Consider the following 15,579-nt stretch of genomic DNA (forward strand, 5'->3'; position numbering starts at 1 on the left):
TAATTCCTGTAAAGCACCTGAAGGGTTAATAAACTACAGTACCTGACAGCAGTTTTCAATATGTCAGGGGTGCTGTTTTTAAAATGTTATAACTTTTGGGGTTTCGCAATATATGGGACCCCTAAAGGCACTTCAAACATGGATAGGCCCCTAAAAAAATAAATTTTGTAAATTTCCTTGAAAAAATGAAAAATTACAGCTACATTTTTAAACCTCCTAAAATGCTAGCAAAACAAAGAACATTTTATAAATGATGCTGATGTAAAGCATACATGTGGGAAAGGTTATTTATTAATGTTTTGTGTGTTATGACTATCTGGATTAAAGGGTTAAACATTCAAAGTTTGAAAATTGCAAATTTTGAACATTTTTCTCAAATTTCTGATATTTTTTATAAATAAACACAAAACATATCGACCTAAATTTACCATTATCATGAAGTATAATGTGTCACGAAAAAACAGTCTCAAAATCACTGGGATTTGTTGATGCGTTCCAGAGTTATTACCACATAAATTAACACTGGTCAGATTTTAAAAATTTGGCTCCATCGCTAAGGGGTTAATTTTACATGGCCCACAATATAAAAAAAAATCGTTAATGTAAAAAAATTGTTCAGGCTGCATATGGATGGATGAAATAAAGCAGATTTATCATTAGTTCTAAGAATGGGTTTAGATAATATCAGGACTAAATTGAGAACCCTTCAGACAGCTTGTGTTTGGGAAAGATTGTTCTTATTTTGTCTTTGTACACTGACCCTAAATACTTCATTCTTAAAGGGGTGGTCTGAAACTAAAATGTACTTTAATCCTTAATCCTACATTTCTATTAAGTGTCATAATCTAATCTTTATTCTATTACACTTTAAAAAGTCCTTATTGTTCCCTCTCTTCTCTAACTACTATTTATGAATATATTTAATGTGTGTATATGTAATATATGTGTGTGTGTGTGTGTGTGTATATATATGTATGTATATATACAGTGGGGCAAAAAAGTATTTAGTCAGTCAGCAATAGTGCAAGTTCCACCACTTAAATAGATGAGAGGCGTCTGTAATTTACATCATAGGTAGACCTCAACTATGGGAGACAAACTGAGAAAAAAAACCCCAGAAAATCACATTGTCTGTTTTTTTTATCATTTTTTTTTTGCATATTATGGTGGAAAATAAGTATTTGGTCAGAAACAAACAATCAAGATTTCTGGCTCTCACAGACCTGTAACTTCTTCTTTAAGAGTCTCCTCTTTCCTCCACTCATTACCTGTAGTAATGGCACCTGTTTAAACTTGTTATCAGTATAAAAAGACACCTGTGCACACCCTCAAACAGTCTGACTCCAAACTCCACTATGGTGAAGACCAAAGAGCTGTCAAAGGACACCAGAAACAAAATTGTAGCCCTGCATCAGGCTGGGAAGACTGAATCTGCAATAGCCAACCAGCTTGGAGTGAAGAAATCAACAGTGGGAGCAATAATTAGAAAATGGAAGACATACAAGACCACTGATAATCTCCCTCGATCTGGGGCTCCACGCAAAATCCCACCCTGTCGGGTCAGAATGATCACAAGAACGGTGAGCAAAAATCGCAGAACCACGCGGGGGGACCTAGTGAATGAACTGCAGAGAGCTGGGACCAATGTAACAAGGCCTACCATAAGTAACACACTACGCCACCATGGACTCAGATCCTGCAGTGCCAGACGTGTCCCACTGCTTAAGCCAGTACTTGTCCGGGCCCGTCTGAAGTTTGCTAGAGAGCATTTGGATGATCCAGAGGAGTTTTGGGAGAATGTCCTATGGTCTGATGAAACCAAACTGGAACTGTTTGGTAGAAACACAACTTGTCGTGTTTGGAGGAAAAAGAATACTGAGTTGCATCCATCAAACACCATACCTACTGTAAAGCATGGTGGTGGAAACATCATGCTTTGGGGCTGTTTCTCTGCAAAGGGGCCAGGACGACTGATCCGGGTACATGAAAGAATGAATGGGGCCATGTATCGTGAGATTTTGAGTGCAAACCTCCTTCCATCAGCAACGGCATTGAAGATGAAACGTGGCTGGGTCTTTCAACATGACAATGATCCAAAGCACACCACCAGGGCAACGAAGGAGTGGCTTCGTAAGAAGCATTTCAAGATCCTGGAGTGGCCTAGCCAGTCTCCAGATCTCAACCCTATAGAAAACCTTTGGAGGGAGTTGAAAGTCCGTGTTGCCAAGCGAAAAGCCAAAAACATCACTGCTCTAGAGGAGATCTGCATGGAGGAATGGGCCAACATACCAACAACAGTGTGTGGCAACCTTGTGAAGACTTACAGAAAACGTTTGACCTCTGTCATTGCCAACAAAGGACATATTACAAAGTATTGAGATGAAATTTTGTTTCTGACCAAATACTTATTTTCCACCATAATATGCAAATAAAATGTTAAAAAAACAGACAATGTGATTTTCTGGATTTTTTTTTCTCAGTTTGTCTCCCATAGTTGAGGTCTACCTATGATGTAAATTACAGACGCCTCTCATCTTTTTAAGTGGTGGAACTTGCACTATTGCTGACTGACTAAATACTTTTTTGCCCCACTGTGTGTGTGTATATATATATATATATATATATATATATATATATATATATATATATATATATATATATATATAATCTATATACATAATTGTCTAAGGGGTACTTCCGTCTGTCTGTCTGTCGTTCTGTCATGGTTATTCGTTCGCTGATTGGTCTCGGCAGCTGCCTGTCATGGCTGCCGCGACCAATCAGCAACGCGCACAGTCCGGAAGAAAATGGCTGCTCCTTACTCCCCGCACTGACTGCCTTGCGCCCGCATACACCCCTCCGCTCACCGCTCACACAGTTAATGCCCGCGGTAACGGACCGCGTTATGCCGCAGGTAACGCACTCCGTTACCGCTGCTATTAACCCTGTGTGACCAAGTTTTTTACTATTGACGCGGCCTATGCAGCGCCAATAGTTAAAACATTTAATGTTAAAAATAATTTAAAAAATAAAAAACGATTATATACTCGCCTACGCCACCTTTCTCGCTCCTCGCGATACAACCGCCACGTTCTGTTGGCACAGATCGTCTGGCAGAAGGACCTGCCGTGACGTCACGGTCATGTGACCGCGACGTCATCACAGGCCCTGCGCGCCTGCGTGAGCAGGACCTGCCGTGACATCACGGTCATGTGACCGCGACGTCATCATAGGCCCTGCGCGAGCAGGCTGGGACCGGAAGCTGCTGCCTCTACCTCGCACAGGCGACAGAACTACAAGGGGCCCTCGGATCGGAAGGTGAGCGTTTATTTTTTAACCGTTGACATACGTGGCTGGGCAATATACTACGTGGCTCTGTGCTGTATACTACGTGGCTGTGCTGTATACTATGTGGCTGGGCAATATACTACGTGGCTCTGTGCTGTATACTACGTGGCTGTGCTGTATACTATGTGGCTGGGCAATATACTACGTTGCTCTGTGCTGTACACTATGTGGCTGGGCAATATACTACGTGGCTCTGCTGTATACTACGTGGCTGGGCAATATACGATGTGGCTGGGCAATATACTACGTGGCTGGGCAATATACTACGTCGCTGGGCAATATACTACGTCACTGGGCAATATACTACGTGGCTGGGCAATATACTACGTGGCTGGGCAATATACTACGTGGCTGGGCAATATACTACATTACTGGACAATATACTATGTCGCTGGGCAATATACTACGTGGCTGGGCAATATACTACGTGGCTGGGCAATATACTACGTCGCTGGGCAATATACTACGTAACTGGGCAATATACTACGTGGCTGCGTGGACTTGCATATTCTAGAATACCCGATGCGTTAGAATCGGGCCACCATCTAGTGTGTGTGTGTATATGTGTGTGTGTGTATATGTGTGTGTGTATGTGTGTGTGTGTATATATGTGTGTATATATATATATATATATATATATATATATATATATATATATATATATATATATATCTCTACAGAGTAACAGCACAAAGGCAGCAACTCCACCAATAGCACAGACTAAACAATACTGAATACTGGAGGAACATATGGGAGAAGGAAAAAAAGCACAGTACTAGTGCAATGTGGCTTCAGCATCTGAGAATGAAACACAGCAACCACCTAGAGCAAGAACCAGTCACAATTAGGCTACTTTCACACATCAGTTTTTTGCAGTTGGGCAGGATCCGGCAAATTTTTGAAAAAACGGATCCGTTGCAAATTGTGAAAAACTGATGCAACGGATCCATTTTTTTTTGCTGGATCCGTGTTTTTTTTTTAAATTAACCCAGGAAGAGAGAGAGACCCCAGAACGGAAAATTTGCATGATTTGTATGGAGAATGCATGAGAAGCCAGACTCGGAGGCCGGATTCATCATTTCACATCTCAGTTTCATACATTTTTCGCCGGACAGAAAAAACATTCTTCTGTACGGTTTCTCCATCTGCCGGAAACAGCTTTTTTGACGGATCTGGCAAAAAGCGGATGAAACGTGTGACCATCAGGCGCAATCCGGCACGGATGCAACTCTATGAGAAAAAACGGATCCGGCGGGAAAAAAAGGATCATTTTTTTTATTTTTTTTTCAAAAGTCACCGGATTGTGACTGATGGCAAAAACCTGATGTGTGAAAGTAGTCTAACAGAAGCAGACATCCAACAGTGGGTCAAGAACATGAAGAGCTGGACAGCACCTGGCCCAGACATGATCCACACCTACCGGCTAAAGAAATCATGTACATGAATGCATGGCAAAGCAGATCAACCAACTGCTAGAAGCAGGCTAGCACAAGGAAAAACAGTGCTGATCATGAAGGATCCTCACAAAGGAACAGTTCCATCCAACTACCACCCAATAGCCTGCCTTACAACAACATGGAAACTCCTGTCAGGCATCATAGCCACCAATATTCAGAACCATATGAACTAGTACATGAATCCAGGTCAGAAAGGCATTGGGACCACCACCAGAAGCTCTAGGCACCAGCTCCTAGTAGATAGAGCAGTCACTCAAGACCCAGACAGACCAATCTCAGCACAGTCTGGATTGATTACAGGAAAGCCTATGACCCAATGCCACACAGATGGATCTGTGAATTCTTGGCACTCTACAATGTCAACAAGAAATTAAGAACCTTCCTCAGAAACTCAATGGGGCTATGGAGAACAACATTGGAAGTCAATTCAAGACAACTAGCACAAGAGACCATCAAATACTAAGGTGATGCACTGTCCTCATTGCTGTTCTGCATAGGCTAGAAATCCTCAGTCAGATACAATGTCTGACTATAGATACAAGTTCAAGAGTGGAAGCACCATCATCCACCTCCTCTACATGGATGACATCAATCTGTATGTGAAAAACGAATGAGACATCAATTGACTGATTCACCTGACAAGGATCTACAGCGAAGACATCGGGATGATCTTTGGGCTGGAGAATTGTGACTGGGCCCCCCGACGAAGCTGTGGGCGAAACGCGCGTAGGGACGCGTGTTGTTAACCATGGAGAAGGATAAGGGTAAGATGGGGTTATGGGTTTAGTCTCTCTATACTTTGATTATTGTGGGTGTTGTTGAGCTATGGGCTACTTACCCGGTACTTGACGTTATGTTCCCACCTGAGATGGCTGCCAGGGGATTTCTTTAGCACTGTGTACTTTATCTTCCCCTGTTGTCAGCGACTATTGTGTATTACTAGGTACTTGTGACCCCTTAAAAATCCCCCCCCCCCCTGTTTTCCGTTATCTTTGGTGCAACATTGTTTTTACTGCACCCATTTCTCAATACTCAAATGTCTCTGTATTTTGTTATTATTCTGATTATATATCTGGATATTTTGTTTCCGATATATATTTTTAGTGTTGCTGATTTGGCACTAATAAATATACAATTTTATATGGTTATTTCTTTTTGAGTTATTATACTTCATTTCTTTTGGTCTCTTCGGTTGGTAATAAAGGTAGCAAGGTAGTCAAGACTGATGTAGTGAAATTACCAGCAGGGCACACAGCAGATGTACAGACATGCTACAAGTACCTCGGCATCCCACAGGGATATGGTAACCATGATGAGGAGGCAAGAAAAGCAGCAACATCCAAATACCATCAAAGGGTAAGACAGGTCCTGAAGAGCCAGGTCAATGGGAAGAATAAAATCTGCGCCATCAATACATATGCCCTGCCAGTTATCCGATGCCTTGCTGGCATAGTGTGCTGGCCCAAAGCGGATATGGAATCTGCAGATGTGAAGACCCGAAAGCTCCTCACAATTCACTGACGGCAACCGTGCTTCCAGTGGTGATAGGATCACTTGATGCAATGACCGCTAAGTTAGGAAAATGGCTACAACAGATCCCAGGAGCAACATCTGAACTCTGTCCATACAAGTGCAATGCTGGAAACAACTAAGATCCTGCGCAGAACCCTCAAACTCCAAGGTCTCTGGTAGGGAATGAACAAAAAAGACCAATGTATAATCATTCGGGGGCAGAGGCTGTAGCTACTGCTGAAGCATCTGCCACCACCCTGAAATGATGCATCATCAGTGGCGTCCATTTCAGGGGTTGGGCTAGTCTACTGAGCATGCGTTGGTTGTCAGTTCAGATGTATGCTCAGTAGATTCTTGTCACTGTGCACAGTAACAATGCACCTCCTCGTCGTCTCTGATGAGAAGTGATGAGCCAACAAGAAAGTGGACTAACAGTGCGTATTGTAAGGAGAAAACAAGCAAGAGAGACCATTGTCACCCCCGCAAATGACTAAAGCAGGCATTAGCCCAGCCCCTGAAACAGACTTAACTGATGACATTTTGTTTCAGGATGAAGCGGAGGCTGTGGCAGTGACTACAGCCTCTGCCCCGATGATGACTCGTTTGAGGATCGCAGCGTGCACTCAGATTCTCACAGTATCATCACATAGGAAGTGGTTAAAAGAGCAGTTGGCATAGTGATGCAATGATAGCTTTTAATTAAAGCATATTCGAAAAAAGATTACATTAGGACATTAAATTTCAGATTTAGGATTCAAATCTATTTTAGCTTTGGACCGCCCCCTTAAGTGTTCGGATTCCGTCACAATCACAGATGAGCAGTAAACAGATGTCTGCCAATTAGAGCTGGGACATCATGTTCTGTTTTATTGTTCTTTTCTTTTTCTTCAATATTTTGGTGTATCAAGAGCTCTCCACAATGTTAATAGGCTGTGAGGACTGAATAGGAAAAGCAATTAAAGTAGCCAATTCCAAAAAGCCGTTTTCAGATTTCATCAGTCTTAAAAATAACGTACCACCTACTGTTCATTAAAATGGTATTAAATATCTCAATATAAAGACCTAATACAAGATATAGAGTGCAATGTAGGGTGCAGAATTGTGAATCATTTGCAACTATTATTATGGCCTGTCATATGACTGCTACTGCTGATTGTATAGAATGTAAGTCCGCAAGGACAGGGTCCTCTCCCCTCTGTACCAGTCTGTCACCGTAAACCTCTTTACTGTAAACGATATCTATAACTCTGTATGTAACCCCTTTCTCATGTACAGCACCATGGAATTAATGGTGCTATATAAATAATAATAATTGTGTGGGATTTTTAGATTGACCACAAACTGGATATTATGTGTCTTCTCTAAAAGAACTGCTGGATTTCTTGGTGTAATTTTTGTATTATCTTTTATACCTTATGGTTGTAAATCATTTGCTAAATTGTGTGTTTAAGAAGTGAGGTGTTTTAATGGAAGACAAAATAAACCGAATAGTGTTGTTTTATTTGTATTTCATCTTTAATTAAATGATCTTAAAATTTGATACCTTATTCAATTGTATTGCATATTTAACATCTCACATTTACCATTTAGTCTGTTGGCTAATTTGTACTTTGTCTACATTGAAACAAATATTTACATATGATTCATTCATGCACATATCACAACCAAAGTCTAATCCCACCTACAACTAAAAAAATATACGGGGCTCTACCCAATCCAACAAAGACAACATCTTCAAGTAGGTTTTGTGCTCAAATTGTTTGCATGTTAGCCTTAGCTTACAATTCTGGGAATAATAATTTACAACACAGCAAAGCTTCTCCAAAGCATTCCTTTGACGTCCAAAAAAAACACAGATCCAGACGGAAGAGCAGCTGGTTTTCTACTTTATGCTGTGTAGCGGCTGTAAGGACACACTCCCACTCCTTAATCCATCCTGCTTGTCTGTAACTATAGACTGATAAGTTTTGCAACTGGCAGTCAAGAGCAAATTGCTCAGATAGTAACAATTTTTTACGGAAAAAACATTTTTGATAATGAAATATGTAAAACATTTGATACTGTCTATGTTGTCAATTTAATAAGTTTGTTGAAATGACAGTGACTGTTTAAATGTAACACACAGACCAAAGTCCTACAAGGGGAAGTAATGTTCATCTGATTCGATACCGATCTTAATTGATGTTGTCCTCTGGAAATACTCCTTTGAAGTGAGATACAGCTTGCTTGACCAAATGTTTTTTTGCAGAGCTTCATCTGAATGGAGGTGAGGTTGATCATGCACATCTCCACATTATTATTATTATTAAAAAAAGTTATGAACTGAAGTATAAATTGGTGTGCATGCAGCGTGTAAGCCACTGAACAAATAAAACCAAGAACAGAAACATAATGATTAAATATCCTATAGTAAATAAACAGGATAGCGCATGAATATAATATACAGTTAACTTTAGTAAAGTTAACATGGTGTTTTTTTTTTTTTATAAAAAAAATTGCGAAAGCCATCCCGCCTCGTCATGGCAATCGTCGTAATTGGGACAGTCCTAACTCTTATATTAAAACCCTTACCATTTGTCAAGTGACATGCATGTAGATGAGGGCTGAGACAGACTGTATCCAAGTAGTGGAAACACAGCCGAGGGAGACCACATGAATAATGCCCAGTTCAAGAGAAAGGCAGGCCACATCCTTAGGGTAAGTTCACACAGGGTGTTTTGCTGCTTTTTTTCCACAGCAAAACCTGATCTTCTTGGCAGGAAAGAAGCTGCGTCAAAAACGCGTGTTTAGGTGTGATTTTTGTTGTGTTTTTTGATGCATTTTTTTCCTCTTTGTTCATGCTAATTTCCTTGGATTTTCAGCAGCAAAAACTCAGCAAATAATGATACCTGCTTTCTTTGCAGTGTTTTTTTTCAACACCAAATCAAGTCAATGGGTGAAAAAGTGACATGCTCTATGTTCAAAAAACGCAGCAAAGCACAAAATACTGACCACACAAAAAAACAATGTGCTTTGCTAGTATTGTAAAAAGCAGCGAAAATTTGCATAAAAAAGCAGCAAAAACGCCCTCTGTGAACTTACCCTTATATGCACATGATGCAAGCAGACAGAAAAAACTCCAAAGGTATGAACTGCGATATTTCATTAACTATGCTACAGTATTTATTTATTTACTGATCTTATTGTCAGCCACCTTTGCTCTTTGGTGTCATATATCAAATGCTAGAATGTGTTTTTTTTTTTTAAAAAACCTAACTGGGAGATAAATATTAACTATTAATGCTTGAAAAGCTATAAAAGCAAAATCATATTAATGGAATAACGAGCAAAGATATTTCAAGCTCTCTCCGGGCCATGTCTTAAAAACCTCCAACCTATGTAACTCTGTCAGTTTCAGGTGACTTATCAATGACTAATTCTAAAACCTCTAAAAGACATGTTACGTGTAGTGTTCATATTTCTGTAACTTGTTCTTTATAAAAATAATATCTGTTAAATGATAAATTATTCATCATAAGTCAAGCAAAATTCTGTAAGATGTTAATTTTTCCGAATAAGGAAACAAACTGCCGATGCAGCTGCATCAGGGCCCAGAGGTGGAGGGCAACCCTTGCAGGGCGATTAATAATTAGAGCAATCTGTCCAGAGACTCCAAGGGGTCCAGATTGCCCTCATCATAGGCGACGTGTCGGGCAGGGATCGTTCCTGTGGCTTCTCTGCCTATGGGAGAAAATGGCTTTGCAGACGCAGAAACACGTCCTTAAATTCCTGCCTAGCACTCTCTGTGACACAGACAGGTGTGTCATCACTCTGCATATGCCTGGGTCAGTTAGAAAGTTCCGGGCAAGAAGAAAAAAGTGATACTGCGACGGAGGAGCGGACAAAGAAGACAGTGAAAGAATGCCTGTTTTTTTTGTTTATTTTTATAATACATTGGGGAGCAATAAACTGGGGAGACAATACAGTGGAGAGCAATAAACTGGAGGAGCAATGCAGTGGAGAGCAATAAACTGGAGGAGCAATGCAGTGGGGACCAATGAACTGGAGAGGCAATACTTTGGGGGAGCAATAAACAAGGGGAGGCAATGCAGTGGGGGAGCAATGATCTAGGGAGGCAATACACTAAAGGGAGCAATACAGTGGGCAACAGTACACTGACGAAAGGACGATGAGATGGGGTTGATGAAGGGTTGGAGTAAGACGCTGATTAAGTTATAATATTTATTGGGTTCTGGAAATTATAGTTAATGGAGAGACAGAGTTTGGTTATTATATTTTTAACACTAGTTTTTTTTTATATTTTAAATATATTTTGGTATATGGCTGATTGTATATAAATGGTGGGGTACATATCTGAAGTCAGGGGTGGAATGTGGGGGAGACAAATGTGTATATATACAATATCTGACCTTGTTTTTCCAGAACTGCGGTGATCATTGTGACATGAAAATGTTCACGCTGAACTTTCCATCTAACTCACTCTTTGACAACCTACAATCTGGCTTCCGTCCCCACCATTCCACTAAGACTGCCCTGACCAAACTTACTAACAATTTACTTACAGCCAAAGCTAACAGACAATTCTCTATACTCCTCCTTATGGACCCGTCCTCTGCCTTTGACACAATTGACCACTGCCTCCTACTACAGATCCTCTCTTCCTTTGGTGCCAAAGACCTTGCCCTATCCTGGATCTTCTCATACCTTACCAACCGCACATTTAGCGTTTTGCACTCCCATACTACCTCTTCATCTCGCCCCCTCTCTGTTGGTGTCCCTCAAGGCTCTGTTCTAGGACCCCTTCTCTTCTCAATCTATACCCTTGGCCTGGGACAACTAATAAACTAATGGCCAATTTTATGTTTATTCTCAGCGAGGAAGGCAAGCGTAGGACCTGGTATAAGAGAGATGCCGTAAAGAGGCTACCAGGTACACATAAAATTGGCCATTTTTATGCGCTAAAAGCTCTCATTTTTCATATTTCTAGTGCAGTAATGCAGTTCAAATTTCGTGTTTTCAAGTTTGCATGTTTTAGCGCTGCAGTGTGCTGCCTTATTTACTTAACTAAACTACTAACACTGACCTACAAAGCCATCCATAACCTTTCTCCTCCATATATTTCCAAACTATCCTGTCAATATCTTCCCTCAATTAATCTCCGGTTCTCCCAAGACCTCTTTCTCTCCTCCACGCTTATTCGCTCCTCACCCAGTCGCCTCCAAGATTTCTCCCAAATATCCCCCATCCTCTGGAATTCTGTGCCACAACACATCCGGTTATCCACCACAATAGGATCCTTCAAACGGAACCTGAAACCCATCTCTTCATGAAAGCTTACAAACTCTAATGACCACACAGCCATCTCAACACCATCAGAGCTACTGCAACCCCTGACCTACTGTCTCCTTTCTCCTTTCCCATAATCCTGTAGAATATAAGCCCGCATGGGCAGGGTCCTTTTCCCTCTGTACCAGTCTGTCATTGTTATTTTGTTTACTGTAAGTGATATATATATTTTTTTAATTTATATAGCGCTATTAATTCAACAGCACTTTACAGACAGTATTAGCACCTTCCCCTGATGGGGCTCACAATCTAAATTTCCTATTAGTATGTCTTTGGAATGTGGGAGGAATCGGAGTACTCGGAGGAAACACACGCAAACACGGGGAGAACATACAAACTCCTTGCAGATGTTGTCCTTGGTGTGACCCCAGCGCTGCAAGGCTGCAGTGCTAACCACTAAGCCACCGTGCCTCCCTGGTTTCGTGTACAGCACCATGGAATTAATGGTGCTATATAAATAATTATAATATTGACGAGTCGTTGGAAATGTTGATGTGAAGAACTGACTAGAAGGAGAAGAAACAGAAAATGGCTCTAATCAGACACGACGTCAATGGTCACTGGATGTAAGTATTTATTCTGTCTGACATAGAGTGACACTGTTATTTGTAAAATCCCTTAGACTACACTCTCACATTTAACGTCAACACACCTCATGAAGGCATACAATCACAGTAACCATACGTAAGAGCATAAATGTTTATATACTGTGATATATGTTAATCCTATATGGACGTTGCAACGGGAAAAGTCGCAAAGACAAAGGGGTGGACACTCCGGGACTCCTCTCTTGGTGCTATACGGGTAAATATATTATTCATGTTATGTGGCTCTGTTGTGGCCCCTTCCATCCTTTTGGACCTATATCCTACACCCTAGCACTTAGCTAGTGTATAATCAGGCAGTATGGGCACCGTGCAATATCTATTTAGTACTACATTTAAATACTAGCAGGTTTGTCCTGTGTTGCCTGTATATAATGCTATGATTGTCCTTTAGTCCTGTGAAGTGTCCTTTTTTGAGACGTGTTATGTGGTTGTATTCCCTTCCTATCTCCTATGTTTGTCATCTTTTACCTGATCCTTTAATAAACTTATGTATTATTCTAAATATTTTTTGGGATTTTTTGTCGTGATTTTTTTCTGTGGTTGACTCTCACATTTGTGTGAAATGTCCGTGGATTGCCAGATTTTTTTATTTGACAGCGCATGGACTTAGTTTCATAGAGCCATTTGCATATCTGTGAAGATCACGGATCCGAGAATGAGATCTGCAAGACTCTTAGCATGTCCTGTTCTGATCTGTTTTTGAAGTTTAGAATAGGTCTTCCTCAGTGGGTCTGTGTGCTGTCTAAGAAGAAAAAAATCAAGCATCACATGGATACAGAAAAGTAGCCTTATTATATATACAGTTGGGCTCAAGAGTTTACATACCCTAGCCGAATTTTTGCTTTCTTTGCCTTTTTTCAGAGAATATGAATAACACCAAAACTTTTTCTCCACTCATGGTTAGTGGTTGGATGAAGCCATTTATTGTCCAACTACTGTATTTTCTCTTTTTGAATTATAATGAAAACCCAAAGCATCCAAATGACCCTGATCAAAAGTTTACATACCCTTGTGATTTTGGCCTGATAACATGCACAGAGTTTGCACATATGGGTTTGAATGGCTACTTAAGGTAGCATCCTCACCTATGACCTGTTTGGTTGTAATCAATGTGTGTGAATGAAAATTGAGTGAGTTTCTGGGATCCAGACAGACTTTTAACAATACTGTAGACATATTTGCACTCATCAGCCCAGAAGCTGCGCATGGGACATACTTGGACATTTCAACATGACAATGATCCAAAACACAAGACCAAGTCGACCTGTCATTGGCTACAGCAGAACAAAGTGAAGTTCTGGAGTGGCCATCTCAGTCTCCTGACCTCCATATCATTGAACCACTCTGGGGAGATCTCAAGCACTCAGTTCATTCTAGACAGCCCAGGAATTTACAGGAAATGGGGTCAGTGGGTGCTCTCATCCATTAGCCTGGCTGTCTTTAGCAAGACTGAATGGACCAGGGCTTATACCACTGAATGCCCGCTCTATCTCCCAGTGGGCAATACACTACACAGACAACAAGGTCAAACAGTGTAGCAATACTTTATTGAACCAAAAACGTCAATAGCAAACAACAATCTCAGTAATTACACCAAGATGGTGCACATTACAGGGCCTCAACTGTTATGGCTGGCAATCAGGCAACACAGCGTGCAGTAATCAGCGCACATACAGAGATCTGGCAATAACCAAAAACAATAGGACGAGCTCTGAGACGTGGAATCTCTGTAGACTGCAGTACCTGATCTATCCTCACACAACTATAAGCAGCAGTGGATTGCGCCTAACAACTACCTATGCAACTCGGCACTGCCTGAGGAGCTGACTAGCCTGAAGATAGAAATACAAGCCTGACTTACCTCAGAGAAATACCCCAAAGGAATAGGCAGCCCCCCACATATAATAACTGTTAGCAAGATGAAAAGACAAACGTAGGAATGAAATAGATTCAGCAAAGTGAGGCCCGATATTCTAGACAGAGCGAGGATAGCAAAGAGAACTATGCAGTCTACAAAAAACCCTAAAACGAAAACCACGCAAAGGGGCACAAAGACCCACCGTGCCGAACTAACAGCACGGCGGTGCACCCCTCTGCTTCTCAGAGCTTCCAGCAAAAGACAATAGCAAGCTGGACAGAAAAAAACAGAAAACAAACTAGAAGCACTTATCTAGCAGAGCAGCAGGCCCAAGGAAAGATGCAGTAGCTCAGATCCAACACTGGAACATTGACAAGGAGCAAGGAAGACAGACTCAGGTGGAGCTAAATAGCAAGGCAGCCAACGAGCTCACCAAAACACCTGAGGGAGGAAGCCCAGAGACTGCAATACCACTTGTGACCACAGAAGTGAACTCAGCCACAGAATTCACAACAGTACCCCCCCCCTTGAGGAGGGGTCACCGAACCCTCACCAGAACCCCCAGGCCGACCAGGATGAGCCACATGAAAGGCACGAACAAGATCTGGGGCATGGACATCAGAGGCAAAAACCCAGGAATTATCTTCCTGAGCATAACCCTTCCATTTGACCAGATACTGGAGTTTCCGTCTAGAGACACGAGAATCCAAAATCTTCTCCACAATATACTCCAATTCCCCCTCCACCAAAACAGGGGCAGGAGGCTCCACAGATGGAACCATAGGTGCCACGTATCTCCTCAACAACGACCTATGGAATACATTATGTATGGAAAAGGAGTCTGGGAGGGTCAGACGAAAAGACACCGGATTGAGAATCTCAGAAATCCTATACGGACCAATAAAACGAGGTTTAAATTTAGGAGAGGAAACCTTCATAGGAATATGACGAGAAGATAACCAAACCAAATCCCCAACACGAAGTCGGGGTCCCACACGGCGTCTGCGATTAGCGAAAAGCTGAGCCTTCTCCTGGGACAAGGTCAAATTGTCCACTACCTGAGTCCAGATCTGCTGCAACCTGTCCACCACAGAATCCACACCAGGACAGTCCGAAGACTCAACCTGTCCTGAAGAGAAACGAGGATGGAACCCAGAATTGCAGAAAAATGGAGAGACCAAGGTAGCCGAGCTGGCCCGATTATTAAGGGCGAACTCAGCCAACGGCAAAAATGACACCCAATCATCCTGGTCAGCGGAAACAAAACATCTCAGATATGTTTCCAAGGTCTGATTGGTTCGTTCGGTCTGGCCATTAGTCTGAGGATGGAAGGCCAAGGAGAAAGATAGGTCAATGCCCATCCTACCACAAAAGGCTCGCCAGAACCTCGAGACAAACTGGGAACCTCTGTCAGAAACAATATTCTCAGGAATGCCATGTAAACGAACCA

General features: G+C 41.6%; 1 protein-coding gene across 1 annotated transcript in view; it reads left to right on the forward strand.

The window, feature by feature from the left end:
- METTL4 (methyltransferase 4, N6-adenosine) overlaps window positions 1–15,579 on the forward strand; it is a 242,289-nt gene that overhangs the window by 150,229 nt on the left and 76,481 nt on the right. The window lies entirely within an intron of this gene.

The sequence above is a fragment of the Ranitomeya imitator genome, chromosome 6 (genome assembly GCF_032444005.1).
Source record: "Ranitomeya imitator isolate aRanImi1 chromosome 6, aRanImi1.pri, whole genome shotgun sequence".
Lineage (NCBI taxonomy): Eukaryota > Metazoa > Chordata > Amphibia > Anura > Dendrobatidae > Ranitomeya > Ranitomeya imitator.